Source organism: Neophocaena asiaeorientalis, unplaced genomic scaffold, assembly GCF_003031525.2.
Source record: "Neophocaena asiaeorientalis asiaeorientalis breed wild unplaced genomic scaffold, Neophocaena_asiaeorientalis_V1.1 scaffold246, whole genome shotgun sequence".
Lineage (NCBI taxonomy): Eukaryota > Metazoa > Chordata > Mammalia > Artiodactyla > Phocoenidae > Neophocaena > Neophocaena asiaeorientalis.
The window spans coordinates 2,389,473-2,394,838 of NW_020174551.1; positions in this window are offsets into that span (position 1 = coordinate 2,389,473).

The window sequence follows — 5,366 nt, forward strand, 5'->3', positions numbered from 1 at the left end:
TTTTTTTTGCGGTACGCAGGCCTCTCACTGTTGTGGCCTCTCCCGTTGCGGAGCACAGGCTCATTGGCCATGGCTCACGGGCCCAGCCACTCCGCGGCACGTGGGATCTTCCCAGACTGGGACATGAACCCGTGCCTCCTGCATCGGCAGGCAGACTCTCAACCACTGCACCACCAGGGAAGCCCGAGCTGGTTACTTTTAAAGACCCCATAATGATAACCATACCAAAATGTTTCTTGCAATTGCAGAAACTCTCTGTGGGGAGCCAGAAAGTAAGAATATAAAAATGTTTAGATGGAATTCTGTAGCCAGAGGCCATGCCTACTGGCAGACCCTTGCAAATATTTATTGGACAAACATAGTATTTTTGAATGAATAACTGAATGAATGAACAAATGATTGAATGATTGGAATAACTTCTCTAGTTCTGTGTTGGCCCAGTTGGTGATGCACCATGTGATGAACAGTAGTGCTAGCGCCCAAGTATTGGGGATTTACATAGGGTCTTAGCGCTCTGTAGAGTGCTTCCTACACCTCTCCTTCTCATGAATTCCTCACAATGACACTACAGAGCTGGTAGTTCTATTTCTGTCTCAGAAACGTGGGGACTAAGGAAGATATGACATGTCAGGACCAGAACCCAAACCCAAGTCTGCTGGATTCCATAGCCCGTGTTCTTAACCCACATCCTAGAGTGCTGCTTACTTAACAAGAGGTCACGTTCAGCAAAAGGTCACTGTCTTTTCATGGTCTCAATTATAATTTCCTCAGCTACCGAATCTGATGTTACTAGATTTGGAAGGTTGCTGAGAGATCACTTGGCCCAAGAGCCCCCCTGCTGTAGGTGGAGAATCTGAGGTTCTACCCACGTCTGTGATCGTTTGGCCAACCTGTGCAAGTGAGAGGCAGGTCTGGAACAGGTCAGCTGACCCTTGATCTGACACTTCCCCACCTCACCTTACTGAAGGTAAGGTCAAAATGGGAATGATGTAAACTAAAATAATGAATGTGGATCATGCATATTTTTAAAAAATCACTTAAACTGACACCACAGTAAAATCATCCTTGTGCACACAACTCCCTCAGTAAAAATAAACATTAAGAGGACAGATATATGAGAAGTACTTTCCTTTAAAAACATCATTAAAATGGTGAGAACATGACGAATGTGCAGATTGCACAATATCTTCAGCGAATACTGAATGCGGTCTTTTACAGAATCGATGTGTATGCTGCTTGTTGGTTCTTGACAGTGGGAGAAACTGACGATATGTCATTGGTTAAAGTTAAAAGCAGGAGTGAATTTAAATATGCAAAATACCAACCACTAATTCCCTCTGATTTTTCACTCTGAACTGTGTAAACAGGTCTACTCTACCCTCTGTTCTTTCCGGCTCTTCTTCCGCTACTCTAACTGAACATCTCAATGGGACCAATGCAACTGTTCCCCATCAGGCTACTTCCCTCTGGTCCTTCCACTCACGGTTTCTAAACCATGTGTTTGTCTAAAATGCAGCCTTTTTCTGCTCCTCTATGGGAGACAGTTGCTGGCTCCTCATTGATCTAAGATCTTTTGCATTGCTTCTCAAGTCATCTCCTTCCTCCTGCCTCTCTCCTTTATGTTCCAGAAACATAGTTGGTAAGGACTCCTCATCTATAAATGACCATGCGTGAAATTCTTGGGTGGTTTACCAAGTTACCCAAAGTTACAAACCACAAGAGGATCAGCCAGGACCTCCAGGCCCCCCTCCAGCTCTGGGATCCTGTGACTAGACAGAATGCACAGCTCACAGCCACCAAGATGCTTATGGAAGAGTCATGTTAGCTTTAAGAAAAGCCAAGAAAGAATAAGTAATATAACCAATGCCCTCCACACTTAATGCTGAGCCAGATTCCTGAGATGACAGCTGTTTTCTGTCTGCTTGCGACTCTGCCCACTGGTATGAGCAAAATGGCAAAGGACACAAGGGCAGGTTCTTGAGGAAATAGTGGAGTAAACTGTGGTGGTTATTAATTTTGCCTGTTTAGAAAGCTCTCCCACCTAGGGTTGCCAGATTAAGTATAGGATGTCTTTGTATTTGCTAAGTCTGGCAACACTGCTCCCCATCCACCCCATTTTTCAGTTAATAGTTGCCATCTCCCTGGCCACAGGAATAAATATATGCCCAATTCCCATTCCAGCAGAGGCTGGCCCAAGTCGTGTACACATAACCCAATTAGGGCCAGACTCATTTCTTGGGGTGGAAAGACACCCTTTGGCCATGGCTGCTAACTTGAGGTTTCTGGCAGCCATGCCCCCTGTTACAAAATAATGAGAGTAAAAGCACAAAGAGAAGCAGCGATAAGCAGTGAAGGAAATAGACACAGAACACTGGTAGCTTTGAGTCCCAGTTACAGTTTCTGAGACCCTGGTTGCTGTAGCTTTTCCTTCCGTGCTGTGTGCTCCCTATTGCAGTTGTAGGAACTGGTAAATTCCTTTTTACTCCATTGACCTGATTTGAGTTGTATTTCTGTTACCTGTTCCTGAAAGAGCTTCTGACTCATACATAGAGAATTCTGATTCTTTTCCTTAAGTAACACATAGAGAATAGAGAAGGGTATACAGGATAGAGGTGTATGATACCATGAGCTAAGCTTCCCTCTTATGCATTTGTAGATTTAGGAACCATTTGTGGCAAGTATTGAATCCCAGGCTCCTTTCTCTCTTTTGTATTGTCTTCTTTCCATTTCCCTACATCATAAAACCAAAGACCTCATTTTACAGATGAAAAAACCCTAAACCAGATGAAGTTAAACAACTTGTCTTGGGGATCAAACGGTGAAAATCCAAGTTTCAAATCAATTATTGTGTATTGAGGTTATGGAAATTAATTTTAATATGAGCCTAAGCTAATCAAAAAAAGAGAAAGACAACTTGTATGTCTAAATATCTAATGTAGTCAATAGGGAAATGTAAATGCTTGTGTTGCTTTTATGATTATTGATTGTAGCAAATCACAGATTAGAGGGACTGACTGTTAGTGAATCTCTTGGCAGTTGTGTCTGTGACCACCCTCTTTCTTCTGCTATCAGATCCTGCTGCTTTGGCAACTGGGCTGGGAACATGACCCAGGTCTGCTCAGTCATAGCATAGAACTCAATCCTCCTGGCTACAGGAATGGCTCTGGAGATGGGTCATTGCCTGAGAAAGAAATAACCAGTGACTAAAGGGTAGTATAATCAGACTCCTATCCTGAGATTTGGTTTTTATTAGAACTGATGGGGAACACGTTTCCCTCTCTGGTTGATGAACTGTGGGAATGTGTGTCTGGAATGCTTTGCACCCATTTCTCCTACCATATGGGAAAAAAAATCTGTCTGTAGTTGGAGGAAAAAAAAACAAAAAACAGCACAAAGAGAGAAGCAGAAACAACTGACCAACTTGGTCTTTATGACTTTTAAGTCCCCAGATCCGCCCATTCCTGAGGTCATATCCATCTCTGCCCTTTCTTGATTAATGCGAGCCAAAAAAATGTCATTTTACCAAAGTTAATTCGATGGAAATTTCTGACACTTGAAACTAAAAAAGGGACTTCCCTGGTGGCACAGTAGTTGAGAATCTGCCTGCCAATGCAAGGGACACGGGTTCGAGCCCTGGCCCGGGAAGATCCCACATACTGCGGAGCAACTAAGCCCGTTCGCCACACTACTGAGCCTGAGCTCTAGAGCCCACAAGCCACAACTACTGAGCCCACATGCCACAACCACTGAAGCCTGCATGCCTAGAGCCCATGATCCGCAACAAGAGAAGCCACCACGAGAAGCCCGCGCACCACAACAAAGAGTAGACCCTGCTCACCACGACTAAAGAATGACCACCCTCAGCAACAAGGACCCAACACAGCCATAAATAAATAAATTTATTTAAAAAAAAAAAAAACTAAAAAAGTAGTTTTATTTCATTTGTGACACTACTTTTCTTTGTTGGCATGGATTATTGAAAGTTGCCTGCTTGTAATTTTCTAAGTTAATAATGATCTGGTAAGAGCTAACAGAAAATCTAAGGGCAAGTTTAAATTCAATATGCATTTTTGGGGAAAATGTTATACCAACCACATGCAGTATTTAAAAATAAGTTTTAGGGCTTCCTTGTTGGCGCAGTGGTTGAGAGTCCACCTGCCAATGCAGGGGACACAGGTTCGTGCCCTGGTCCGGGAAGATCCCACATGCCACGGAGCGGCTGGGCCCGTGAGCCATGGCCGCTGAGCCTGCGCATCCGGAGCCTGTGCTCCGCAACGGGAGAGGCCACACCAGTGAGAGGCCCGCGTACCGCAAAAATAAATAAATAAATAAATAAGTTTTAGCTTTAGACTTTGTTGTTAAAAATAAAAAACCTTAAGATAGAGGAATATATATGAGAAGTATTAGAATATGTCTTAGGGTAGGGAAGGGCTTCACAAGCAAATCTAAAACCCAGAAACCATAAAGGAAAGTATCAACAGATCTGACTGGGGAAATATTTAAACTGTTGGAATATAAAAGTTGCTATTAACAAAATTAAAAGACAAGTGACAGAATGGAAGAATATGTTTGCAAAATATATAATTTATAGTGAGTTAAGGTCCATAATATATAAAAGGTTCCTACAGGTCCATATGTGAACATAACCCAAGAGGAGAATAGACAAAAGTTATAAATAGACAATTCCCAGAAGAAAAAAGAGAAATACTCATTTCAACCCATTAGTGCAAGGAACACAGACAGGACATAGAAAATTTGAAAAAAATCAGAAGATACAGCATTTCCTTTGAGGAAAGCCCCCTTTGCCTACAATTCCCTTTCCTCCTTTGCCGGTCTGGAAACTCATTTGTATTTTCCCAGCTCAGGTCCAAGCAGAATCCATTGAGTTCTCCTTCATGCCTCCAGTATACCTTGTGCATGCATCTCTTATGACCCTCAGTCACTGCATTTGTTGTATACTTACCTGTTTGCTTTCTCTCATTGCCCAAAGCCTGCATCCATCACTTGGTCTTAGTGATGAAAACAATCTCTTTGATTTCCTGATATCTTACCTAATATGTGTCCATAGAACAGATATTCCATAAATGTTTGGTAAATTAATAAATAACAAATAAATCTTGGATCTTCGTGGACACTGTTAGAATCAATACCTACATTTTATAGGAAAGTGTCTTACTTTCATTTTGACTCTAGATGTTGACACATCTTATTTTACTCATATGAGAAAGGGAAAAAAGTAACAGAAAATTCTGTATTTAATCGATTCTAATTTACCAATTTTGGGTGACATTGCCGTGCATATGTCAACTGGATTATTATTCCTGATGGTGTGACAACACAAAGGCAATTCCTTGATGTTTCCGTCA